Genomic DNA, 13,672 nt, shown 5'->3' on the forward strand with positions numbered 1-13,672 from the left:
TTTCACTTGCCTGGACCCTTTGGATTTATGTTTGCTACCCCTTGTCTGAACTTCTAATAAATGCTCAAAAGGGTGTCTGATTTCAAAAGGGTCATTGAGACTAAGGTCCACTGCAGCCTAAACTCTTCCCTGACGATCCAGGGTTGAGACTGATCCTTACTAGAGAGAAGAACTGCCCTGCCCAGACCGGGGAACTCAGTCTCTTCCCCCTAAGGAATGTGGTTATGCTCCATGTCCATGAGTGTGTTTACAAACGGGCAGGCTTATCTTTTGATGGCTACAAAACACCAAAAGCTCTCTAGAAATGACTGAAACTCCTTTGTGTAATCTCTGCAAAAGTCCTGTTTGCAATACAAATAGTTCATTATCTGCTCACATAAATAATGCAATAAATGAAATCAATGGCAATCTTTGGGAAATACTTTCTTTATGGCCTTGAGACCTGGCTTTGAGTGGAAACAAATCAGAAAGAGAAGAACACAACTCTGGCTGAGGCCCCCTCTCTGAAGCCAGAGCCAAGAAGGCTAGTGATTTTTTTTGGAAAGAGTCTTAAGTAGGTCTTTGCACTTGGGGAAATTGGGTAAGTCATGAGGACCAATTTCAGAACTAAAACACACACAACATAGACACATACCCTCACAAGCAGAGATAGGCAGAACGGGAGGGGTCCTTAGAAGGTACTGGAACTGCTCTGCCAAGGACCAGCAGGCAAGGGCAGGTACATAAAATTTGAGCAAAGGAATAAGGGAAAGTTGAATCTGGGACTCAGCACTCCATCTGCCAAAGAACAAGCAGAAGACACATAGCGTGGTGACCTGACTTATCTTAGGATGGAATCAACACAGTGCTTACAACACTGCACATTTGCACAATTCCACCTAGACCATGAGATGTCCCCTTGCCGGCCGATGGCCAGCTGCCCCAGTTTGCATTTGCACCCAAGTAAAGGAATTCAGTCCAGAGCTGGAAGGAGAGAAAATGATTGCCCAGAAATGCAGCAGAAGCCTCTCCTGATGACTCAGTGCTTGGGAACGCAGATATCACTCTGAGGCTCACTTGGGCTTGAGGTCCGGCAATGCCTTGAGTCAGTTAACATATCTTATCTGTAAAATGGGGATCATCACAGAACCCACCTCCTCGCATTCGGGGCAGGTTAAATGAAGTCATACTTGGGAAAGAGCTTCACACGGTGCCTTGGGGAGCCTGGGGAGGCAGTGATTGCTCTCTTAGGCTGGCTTTCGCGGTCACCAACCCTGAGAATCAAATTTCCGTGCAAGCAGGTTAATTTGTGAGGGATCCAGGTCATACAAGTAGGAGGGCGAGGAGGCAAAACAGGAAGGGAGGGTGGCCACTAACCGTTCACATGCAGGTTGCCACCAAGGGCCTTTGGGATTCGATCCCTCTGGGGATATCTGGGAACTGTGCCACCTGAGCCACGCCAGCGCTGGGCATTTATCCACCTACTGTAACCCATCAGCTGCCGGGAGAGCCACGGGTGCTGGCTGAGGGAACTGTGAGCCCCTAGAGGATGTGGGCAGGTGGGGACAGCACCTGCTAACCTTGCTGTGGTTGCTCTTCTGATTCCCATCCTGGAGAGGGAAGAGCATGGGCTTTGGAGCCACCCGGACCTGAGCTTACACCCCAACATTGCCTTTTACTAGATATGTGATCCTTGTTGCCCCTCTGGGCCTCAGTTTCTCCATCTCTCAAAATAGTGCTGCCACATGAATTTTGAGGACTATGTGGGACCATGGCCAGACAGAGGCCGGCAACATCATAGGTGCTCAACAAACGTGAGCCCCCTTTGGTTCCATTTCTCCCACTTGCCCGCAACCCAGGCGTGAGCCCTGCTGGTACCAGATGTTCTTTCCAGATGAGCAGGGGCACCCTGACATCTGAACTAGTGTTTGCCTCAGAGGTGACTTCTGAGTGACATGTGGTCCTACAGCAATTCTCTCTCTAGCCAGGCATTATTGTGCTGTGTCCCCTTCAGCTATGAGCTTGGTGAGTTTGCGGCTTTCATCAGATCCAGAGAGGGAGGGAAATCCCAACAGGATTAATTTCTGACTCGCATGGCTCACCTGGGAGTCCAGGGTTGGGAGTGTGGGCTGAAATTTAGGGGCTTCTGCGGAGTCAGGGGTGGAGGAGAGAGCTGCTGGAAAAAATGCAGGATGCCCAGTTAAATTTGAATTTCAGATAATCAGCGAATAACTTTTTTGGGATGTCTGTCTTATGAAATATTTCAATCATACTTATGCTAAAATTTATTGATTGTTTATCTGAAATTCAAACTTAACTGGGCATTTTGTAGTTTGTATTTTTATCTCTAAATCTGGCCACCCGAGTCTGGGGGAGCAGGGAAACAGGAGAGCAGGGGCTGAGTAAGGCTGCGGTGCCGGCTGGAACCAGCTTCTGCCTGACCCCATGAGCATTCTGGAACAGGATTGGTGCCAGAGAGTTGGTCCTACCTTGAGACAAAAGGATGGAGCAGGGGGTTTCAACACTGTGGTTAGAGGTCTCTGGCCTCCCTCAGGCAAGGCCTGGGCCTTCTAACCTCCCAGGTGTCTCCCCGTGTGGTAGCTTCCATTGCTGAGATACTGCTCTGGGGGGGAGCCACCCCCAGGAGCATTTAGCAGCTGCACAGGCCGTTGGGGGATGGGTGCATCAGCTGGTCGGGACCTCCTCATCTGTTTTTTCAGTTGCAAATTTTTTTTAATTTTAGTTTATTTTTTTATTCCTTTTTTAAAGATTTTATTTATTTGTCAGAGAGAGAGAGAGAGCACAAGCAGGGGGAGCGGCAGGCAGAGGGAGAGTCAGGCTCCCTGCTGAGGAAGGAGCCCAATGCGGGGCTCAATCCCAGGACCCTGAGATCATGACCCGAGCCAAAGGCAGATGCTTAACCGACTGAGCCACCCAGGCGTCCCTCAGTTGTAAATTTTAAAGAGTCTCTGTTGCAAAGTGTGTCTCCTTAGGGACCACTCTGCCCCTTCCTGCCTTCCCTAAGGGGCTTTGTGGCCGTGGAGGTGGGGAGGGGAGAGGTGCAGGTGGGTCCTGATGGCAGTGAGTGCACAGGACTTTGAATACTCACGGAATCTGCAGGACAATAGCCGGATCCTGTGGCATGAGGCTGCTCTGGTCCACACAGATGATTAGCCCCATCTGGACTTTTAGGGATATCTTGGCAGCCTCTTCAGGAGTCTGTGACTTGGGCCTTTGCCTTGGTTGGAAGATTCCCACTCACGGGGCCTCTTCGTTCTGACTCGTGGCTTCAGCTCACCCATCAGCCCATCTTCTGGCCCGTGCTCAGACTCCTCTCTCTAGCCACTGTTCACAGTGCCGTAGCACTGCCACAGAGGTTTAGGAAGTGCCTCTTCCTGTCATCTCGTGGTAAGCCCAAGGAAGCAGGCCACTGCGTCTCACGCACCATTCTCCCAGTCCAGCCGGCATTCCGGACATTGCCCTCTGGAATCTAGCAAGTCTGCTCATTTGGGGATTTTTGTCCCAGAGAGGGAAGGTCAAGTCCCCTGCCCCTATGACCCACTTCACAGACATTGTCTTCTCTGGATAATGGAGCAAGCTTTTTCCATTATCCGTGGGGCAGATGAGATAGACTCTCCCTTCGTTTTTCATTTCTCTGGGGGTAATCCTCCTCTTTCCCAAGACGATATTGCTTTCTTGCTCTTGCTAGGGGTATAACAGCAGAGAGAGGCAGAATCAAACAGCTCTACCCGTGAGGGAATGCAAATCAAGGGGTTTAAAAATATACAATATAGAACACCCATATTCATAGCAGAATTACCCATAATAGCCAAGAGGCAGAAGCAACCCAAGTGTCCATCAATGAATGAATGGTGATAAAATTTGGTATATACCCACAATGGAATACTTTTCAGCCTTAAAAGGAAAATTCTGACACATGATACAAAGTGGATGAACCTTGAGGACATTATGCTAAGTGAGATAAGCCAGTCACAAATAGACAAATGCTGTCTGATTCCACTTATATGAGGTACCTAGAGTAGTCAAATTCATAGAGACAGAAAGTAGAATGATGGTTGCCAGGGGCTGGGGGAGTGGGGAATGGGAGGTTAGTGTTTAATGGGTATGAAAAAGTTCTGAATATTGCTGGCACAACTATATGAGTATACTTAATGCTATGAAATGTACACTTAAAAATTAGTGAGAAGGTAAATTTTGTGTGATGGGTATTTTACCACACTGAAAAATAAAAATAAGTGAAAAAAAATTTTGTTAGAAATGCAGATGCCTTGTCCAGGGAGGGGAACTAAAACACTCATAATTCCTTAGATGACTTATTTCATTAGCTCAGCGCCTGGTCTTTTACAGAGAATGGGGCCCCAGAGGAGAGGAAATGTTTTCATGAAGAAAAGATGCAAGCCCCAGTAGTCCCAGTTAGAACCACTATGCAGACAGAGGATATCCAGCACAGATAGGAGAAAGGGGACAATTTTATTTGGGGAGAGAGGATTAGTGACAGGGACAGAGCCTTAGTGACATGGACAAGAAAGGTAGAGTGTGGGTAAGCTGGGGAGACAAGCATCTTCTACAGGAGACTGTTGCAGGCACAGTGATCTTAATGTCAGTCTATAAAACCTGATTCAAAAGTGCTGGAGCTAGAAGTTTTGGAAAACTCAGATTTTTTTGAATTTTAGAAAGGCAATATGGTGCCTATTCTGTGTCTTATAGAACATTCCTGGTGGAGTCTGGCTCAGTACACTGTAAACAAACCCATTAATATTCCTGTGGTGAAATGTATAAATATTCACACTAAGTGGGATAATAAAGACTATAAATAGTTTTGTGTTGGTCTAGGCCAGGTTTTGCTGCCAAATAAGTTTTTAAAAAATCTTTTGGTTTTCAGAGCTTTTTGGACCTGACAATGGTAGAATAGGGACCATGACCCTGTGTGAATTTTGTATCATCTAAAGACTGTAAGTTAACAAAGACACACGATGTTGGGAGGGACCAAAACAATGAGGTCCAGCTAATTCAACATTCTGATTTTATACACACGAAATGGAAGTGATTTGCCCAACATCATACTGCTGGTCATAGGCAGAGCAGACTCAGGTCTCCTACCCCCAATCCAGCACACCCCAGAGTGCTCTAGTAGACCCACACTGACCTTTGGAGTCTGGAATTCATGAAGACATTCCTCCCTTTCCTTTATGGTTCCCCAAAGATGTGACTTGCTGCCTGTGGGAACGTCCTGGTCATCACTGAGGTTTTCTCTGACAGGAACCTGCAGAAGCCTTTGTCCTGTAGGTTCATAGACTTCACTCAAGGTCTTGTAAGAGACAATGCTCAGTAAAGTTCTGAGAAATCATTGTATTTATTTGGCTACTCATCACAGGCATCAGGAGAAATCTTTACAATTAAAAGTTCATGTGTAAGACAGCCACCAAGGAATAGAGGAATCTTGTTTGCCATTGTAGAATTGGAATTCAGGGCAAGGAAGGGAAATATTCCTTTTATTTGTGAATGATGAGCAGTAATGGTCATTGAAAAATGATTTTTTCCATCCCTGTTGCCTGCCCATGGGACTAATCCTGCCACAGGCCTCTAGGTGGAATGAAGATGCTTTTGTGCCTTGCATTGTGCTTGGTGCATAGAAAGCATACCACAAACACTTGATGAATGAATGAGTGAATGAGTGAATGAATATGGGGGGGTGGATTAGTTAGGGCTCTTTGTTACAGATTGTACAATCCCAATTTAAACTAAATTAAACAAAAGTGGGAAATATTGCCTGATACAATTGAAAAATTCAAGGGTAGGTGCCTTCAGGCATGGCTAGATCCAGGACTGCAAGTGAGTCCTGGGAATGTCTCTTTCCTTCTCACAGATCTGCTTTCCTACATGTTGCTTCCTTCTCAGGCATGTTCTCAGGGACAGGTGATGACAGAGATGGTCACCAGTAGTTCTGCACTCACATCCTGCCAGCTGAGCTTGGCCTGGGCTAGGGAATACACCACAACCCATTTCTGAACCATTGCTGTGGCCAAAATGATATACTAGTTCCATTGGCCAGGCCTTAACATGGTTGCCCCCTGGAGTCAGGGGGTTGGGAAGATAGAGATTGAAGTTTGGGGAAGAGTGAGTCCCCAAAGGGAAGTAGAGGTGCCGGTCCCAGAAGTAGAGAGAGCCAGTGCTGAGCACTGGTAGACAACAGGCAACCCTCACAGGGATGGATGCCAAAGGGTCTTTCCATGGTATGCAAAGGACAGACAGGCTCATGTTTTAGAAGACAGTATTCACTCATCATCAGGGAAATACAAATCAAAACTACATGAGGTACCACCTCACACCTGTCAGAATGGCTAAAATTAATAAGACAGAAAACAACAGATATTGGCGAGGATGCAGAGAAAGGGGAATCCTCTTATGCTGTTGGTGGGAATGCAAACTGGTGCAACCACTCTGGAGAACAGTTTGGAGGTTCCTCAAAAAGTTAAAAATAGAATTACCCTACGACCCAGCAATTTCACTACTAGGTATTTACCCAAAGGATACAAAAATAGAGATTCATTGGGATACATTCACCCCTACGTCTTACTGGCCTCCGCACACTGGAGGCCAAACTATGGAAAGAGCCCAAATGTCCACTGACTGATGAATGGATAAAGAAAGTGTGGTGGTGGTGGTGTGTGTGTGTATACACATATGTAATGTGTATTACATATTACTCAGTTATAAAAAAGAATGAAATCCTGCCATTTGCAACAACATAGATCTAGAGAGTATAATGCTAAGTGAAATAAGTCGGTCAGAGAAAGACAAACACCATATGGTTTCACTCATATGTGAAATTTAAGAAACAAAGCAGATGAAAAAAGGGGAGAAAGAGAGAGGCAAACTGTAAAATAGACTTGAAGATTGCTGGAGGGGAGGTGGGCAGGGGATAGGCTAGAAAGGTGATTGGCATTAAGGAGGGCGTTTGTTGTGATGAGCACTGGGTGTTGTATGTAAATGATAAATCACTAAGTACTACACCTGAAACTAATATTACACTGTATATTAACTAACCGGAATTTAAATAAAAACTTGAAACCAAAAAAAAAAAAGAAGAAGAAGAAGAAGATAGTGCTTAGAAGCAACAGAAATCAACTTGACCGTATAACCGTAGACATTTGCGAAATCCTGGTGCGATACAATCCCAATGAATTGGCTCACCTGCAGTGGTGCTTACTCTCTTCCAGACAGTGTACTGCACGTTCGACATTCAGTTAACTCTCTGATCTGCACAACCACCCTGTGGGTGGGTGACATTCATTATGCCCACCGTACAGATGAGGAAACGGAGTCTTTGGTTCAGAAATCCTCTCAAGGTCTCCCAGCTAGTAAGTGAAGGACAGATATTTGCATCCATTTATCTCTGACTCCCTAGCCTGGGCATTTCTTCTGCCCATCTGCACTGACCTCAGATCTGCTTCTCTCCACGTTGCTTCCTTCTCAGGCAGGCTCTCCATACATCCTGGCAAAGATGGCCGCCAGCAGGCATAGAGCCCACCAGCTGAGCAATCCTCACAGAGAAAGCCATTCACAGGCGCGCCAGGATGTGGCCTGAGAAGGTGAAATTTGGCCATGGGACACTGTGGTGAGCATGGTAGGCCCTGGAAAGTAATTCCTGAATTGACTGTACAAAGTGGAGCCCTATGCCTTGGGGCCATGAGCTTCCATCCAAAAAGGGAGGCAACCTTACAGTGTCTCCTCAGACCTTTAACAGCTTAAGGGGGAGAAAGCTCCTCAGAGTCAGACCTCAGTGTCATAGGAATATTACCACCTTTCTTTTTATTCTTTATCTAGGAATGACTGGGAGGGAGAGGCAGACCGGGTCATTTGAAGGGAGAAGAGATAGTTTTGAGGAGCGGGGCAGAGGTATATAGGGTCAGGAATGGTATCTGACAGACAGCACTCCTTTGGATCCTAGGGGGTGAGAAATGCGTACTGTCCTCATTCCCTCCTGGTCCAACTCCATTGTCCCACCATCCGCACACTGGAGGCAAGGGCCTCTGTAGGGACAATCCTGAGATTATTCTCATCCTCATTCTCTTGCTTTCCCTTGGTGCTACAAGGCTGCAGAGTTTTTGAGACCATAGGGAGGGACCCTGAATTTTTCCATAAATCTGCTTAGTTTAGGAACTATTTTTATTCTCCATATCTTTGAGGCTTAGAGCACATAATAAAGCAGCATAATTTAAAAAGTGTGTGAATACTCTGAGCACATAAATTTAAGTTTTAAAGTAAAAGTAGAAAGAAAATGAGGGCATTGAGCGGAAGAAGTAAATATGATAACTAGGAAGGGAGAGAGATTTTATCCATGCTAATTTCTAAATGTGGCCAGTAGGTTTAGCTCAAAGCTTCCCAGTAGGCTGAGTAAAAAGAGAAATATGTTTACAAATTCCTTTCCTCATAAAGACAGAAATACACCAATTTTGAAAGGTATACTTTTTTCTTCACATAAAAAAAGATTCACCATGGGGAGCATTTTCTAGAACAAAATGTGGGCAGCAGCCCCCTCAACAATGTGACCACCTATGCAGATTTCTGTCCTGTACCCCTTCAATAAAAGGGGAGAGCAAAACATGAAGCTTAAGTAATATCAACATCACAGTTCCTGGAGTAGGCAGTACTACATATGCCCAAATATAAAGCAAACAGGAAAATAAAAGAACCTCTCATTTGCTCAATTAGAAGACCCCTCCGAAAATGCTTTTTTGGGCCATTTGAATGTATAAACTCTTAGGGATATAGATAAAATAGTTTGCTTGTACCTTTTCATTTCATAATTTAATTATACACATTTAAAATTACATATTAGGCAAAGTAATACATTTAGAAATATTACACTCTTCCATTTAGATTTCAGGGAAACTATAGTATTCTAGCTATGTTCTTGTATGGTCCATACCAGTGTCTTCATCATTGGGTCAGCTCTAGAGTCATCTTACTTGGGCTCCAGAGACTAATGACTTCACTCTCAGCTAATGGTTGTTGAGAGATGTTACTTTTTAAACTTGTGTACAATGTCCCCACTGGAAATCTTATCCCAAGCCCCAAATACCCATTTGTATGGCATTAGAGCAGCATCCCCACCCCACTCCATTTATCTGATGGGGCGCGTTTGGGATTGCGTCTTCACAAAGACTTATTGTATAGATTTTTAAATGATCTTTAAAGGATGTCAAACATTTGCAACTAGAAGGTCATTCCTTTGGGAGTCGTGATTAAATTCCATTGACGCTTTATTCCTTATTTAAACAGGTGAGTGACTTCTCTTAGCCTCTAAAACCAGACTTGGTTGAAGTCATTTCCTGCCAATGTATCTTCCCCAAACAGTACTTTGTGGTTCAAAACGATGTAATTAATAGAACGCCCTGTAACCCAAGACTCTTTTATGGGACAGGACTATGTCAAGGCATTTGTGGTAGTTTTGTCATGTGATGGCTGAGTGCTTGAACTGACCGTAACATAGCCCACCCTGAAACCCACCCTGGAAGTGCCCCCATCACTTAGAAAGAGTGCTCCCCTGGAAAACAGAGTCAACCCTGTTTTGCTAAGCATAGGATCTTGAGCAGGTCACTTAAATTCTGAGGCCTTGGTTTTCTTACGGGTGAAATGAGGGGTGTAGGCTGGATCAGACAGGGGTTTGAGGGGGTCATAAAGGGAACCATAGGGACGGCTCCATATATATCCCAGGGTGGCTCTGGTGCCCTCCCCTCATTGGCAAGTCAACAGAGTTATTCTGCTTTGATCTATTTTATATAAAGGGATTCCAGGTAAAATTTCCTTTGAAGTAAAGATCCCTTTTTTTAATTAAAAAAAAAAAAAGGAGTAGGCCATTATAGAGGCCTGTCTGCTCTGAATTCTCTGACTTCAAAGCCATCAGGGGTCATAGTTAAATCTTCCTGCTGATGGCTAATGAGGATATGATGTGCCTGGGGAAGGGGGGACAGACACTGCCTGCTAGTTGGTGAGCATAAGCCGTCTGGCAACACAGACATAGACAACCCACTATAACATCCCACTTAGCTGGGACCTAGAAAACCTGCTCATAATTTTATGAGAAGCAAATGACAAGGAAACAGTGGTTCTCAAACTTGGCAGCATATTGGAATCACCTGGGAGTTTTTGAAAATTCTGATGTCTGTGCCACACCCCATGCTAATTAAGTCAAATGCTAGAGGAGGGACCCAAGCTTTGGTTATTTGTGTCTCCCAGCATGAGTCTAATGTGTGGTAAAGTTTAAGAATATACAGCATTGGTACAGTCACTATGGAAAACCGTATGGTGGTTCCTCCAAAAATTAAACATGGGATTACCATATAGTCCAGTGATTCCACTCAATCCAAAAGAATTAAAAGCAGAATCTTTTTTTTTAAAGATTTTATTTATTTATTTGAGAGAGAGAGAATGAGAGAGAGCAAGCACATGAGAGGGGGGAGGGTCAGAGGGAGAAGCAGACTCCCTGCCAAGCAGGGAGCCCGATGTGGGACTCGATCCAGGGACTCCAGGATCATGACCTGAGCCGAAGGCAGTCGCTTAACCAACTGAGCCACCCAGGCGCCCTAAAAGCAGAATCTTGAAGAGATATTTGCACACCCGTGTTTATAGCAACATTAGTCACAATAGCCAAAAAGTAGAAGCAAGCCAAGTGTCCACTGATGGGTGAGTGAATAAAGAAGATATGATACATACATACAGTGGAATATTATTCATTCTTAAAAAGGAAGGAGATTCTGACCCATGATACAACATGGTTGAACCTTGAAGACATTAGGCTGAGTGAAATAAGCCAGTCACAAAAAGACAAATACTTACGATTCTACTTAAATGAGGAATCTGGAGTAGTCAAATTCATAGAGACAGAAAACAGAGTGGTGGTTGGCAGGGGCTGGGGGGAGGTGACGGTGGAGAGTTGCTATTTAATGAGTTTGGAGTTTCAGTTTTGTGAGATGAAAAGAGTTCTGGAGGTTGGTTGCACAACAATGTGAATATACTTAACACCACCTAATTGGACACTTAAGAATGGTTAAGACGGTAAATTTTATGTTATGTAAATTTTGCCACCATTAAATATAAAAAGAAAAAGTGGCATCATGTAATGCCTTGCTACTCCAAGTGTGATCTGTGAGCTCCCAGCATGGGCATCTTCTTAGGAGCTGGTTAGGAATGCAGCACCTTGGGCCCCACCCAGGTCTTCTGCATCAGAACCCACATTTTTAAACAAGACCCCGCCCTCAGGTGGTCCGTGTGCACATTAAACTTTGAGAAGTGCTAGTTGTGATGGACTGAACATTTGACCAGGTTGGAAGACATGGTGGACTCAGTCATTCACTACCCAGCATCCACCTCCTTTCCTACTTCCTCCAGAACCCGGCATTCTCTGAGAGGCCATATGTCCAGCGGGCTGACCTCATCCGCATCCCCATGCAGACTACTCCCCTGGCCAGTGACTGGTTTCCAGGTGGGCATGCTGCCTGGTTCCGGCCAATGCAACCAAGGCAAGTTCTACTGAAGAGGTTCTGGGAACACCCGAGAAGAAATGGCCTGTCCTTCCTTTGGAAGTTTTCATGTCTGGACGGGACCCAAGCAAATTTTGTATGCATCTTGGGACCTTGGACGCAGCTGGCCTGGTTCTTGACACACATGGATGGACACACGCACACACACACACACCCACACACAGACGCTGACTGACAAGATCCTGGGGTCCACCACACCGATGGATTTCGGATTATGTGAGATTAGAAAAGTATTTTTTAAGACCATTTGAGTCAGGTTTTCTATTACTTTTAGCGAAGGGTTTCTCAGCCTTGAACCTATCAACATGTGGGGCCGGGTAATTCTTTGTTGTGGGAGGGCTGTTGTGTGCATTACAGGACATTAGGCAGCAACCCTGACCTCTACCCTTAGATGCCAATAGCTCTCCTCCCTCAGTTTTGACAACCCAAAGTGTGTCCAGACAGTTTGCCAATTTGGGGTTCGGCGGAGGGGGGGTACAATTTGCCCCCAGTTGAGAACCACTGCCTCAGACAAAGGCATCCTAATGAATGTGAAGGCTTCTATTCAGTGGATCCTCAGAAGGATAAAAATTCCTGCTGCCTATGCTCCAGAGTGTTCCAAGGATCAAAGTGAGATCAGGTGTGTGAGAAAAGCAAATACACACAAGGTGTTGCTAATCATTACCTGTCTTTGATGCTGCTGCTGCATTGATAGCAATGTTGTAGTTTCCATTTATTCATTTAATGGGCAGAGATGTTTAACTTAACAGATAGCCAACGCAGATAGTGAATGGAATTTTCCCCAAAAAGCTGGTGAAAGAGCTCTGGGGCTCTTCCTCCTGCTCAGAAACCCTGATCTCCTACAGCCCAGCCTGAAGCTGGACCCCCAATCCCGACTCCTCATCCCAGGAGGTGATGGGGGCTGCAGAGCTCACCCTTCAGCGTATTTTCACAGATTAAGAGAGATCTTCATATTTAGCTGCTGGAGAGATGGAGACCCCTCCCCCATAATAATATTCACAGCTCACACCGCTGTGTATTTGAGACCTGCAGTATTGGGGCCCCTGGACAACCAGTCTTGCCTTGTGCTCCCCTTCCTCGAACCAGCTGACACATCAAGGTCTCTTAGACGCCTCCTAACTCCTACAATCAGTGCCTTCAGATTTCATCACTTCTTGGAGAGTTTGTGTCCCTAAGTGTCACAGAAGGCAGGAAGCCTTATGAGGGGAGCTAGACTCTAGGTGTGGAGAATTGGGAGCATGGGAACAGGTGAGGGGACCAGCGCTGGAGATATCTGAAAGCAATGGATGGATCAGTCACTTACGTCACCGAGTGCTTGCCCTTTGCCTGCCTGGGGCTGGGGTGGGAAGCAAAGGGCGTTAGGAGGCAGTTGTGGCCCTCACAATCTACTGGGGAATATATGGTGGACATTGGGTTGCTCTTCTGACCTTGTCCCATATCATGGTATGGAGTAACTACCCCCACTAACATGGCAGCTACCCTGACTTTGTGCCACATCCTCACCCATGCAGCCTGGGTGCTCTGTAGGTCACTGACTTGCCTTCTGAACCAGAGGTAGGACACATATCTGGGCTTGACATATGATGATTTGGACTGGAGAAGACATTCCTTGGCAGCTTCTAGGGAAAAACAGTTTTCCTTTGAGGGAGGGGGACGCGCCTTGCAAAAATGATGCCAGGTCTGGCCACAGCCCAGTTATTTCCACGAAAGAGTCAAGCTGAGGATTGAGCCCATATATAAAGGAAGGCCAAGCCAAGAGAGTTGCAGGGAACTCAAGCCAGAGCCTTCCTCAAGCATGTGATCCACCTCCGGACTTCTTGGTGGCAGATGTTAATAAGACCTTCTTACTATGTAAGCCAGTTTGAACTGGATTTTTCTGTTCCTTGAATTACAAACTGTCCAAACTGACCCAGAGTTTGGTACCAAGAAGGGGATGCTACAATAAGCAAACCTCAAATGTGGATTGGCTGAGAAGAGGTATTCACATGAAGAACAGCAGGATGTCCACCTGAACTAGGAAGACGCTGATCCCGGGCTAGCAAAATGGCTGATTCTCCCTGTTTAACCCCAGGATACAGACCCTATGTGTAGGGAGATAGGACATTTGGAGAGATATGGTGGGAAAT

The sequence above is a fragment of the Leptonychotes weddellii genome, chromosome 10 (genome assembly GCF_054177405.1).
Source record: "Leptonychotes weddellii isolate Sample4059 chromosome 10, ASM5417740v2, whole genome shotgun sequence".
Lineage (NCBI taxonomy): Eukaryota > Metazoa > Chordata > Mammalia > Carnivora > Phocidae > Leptonychotes > Leptonychotes weddellii.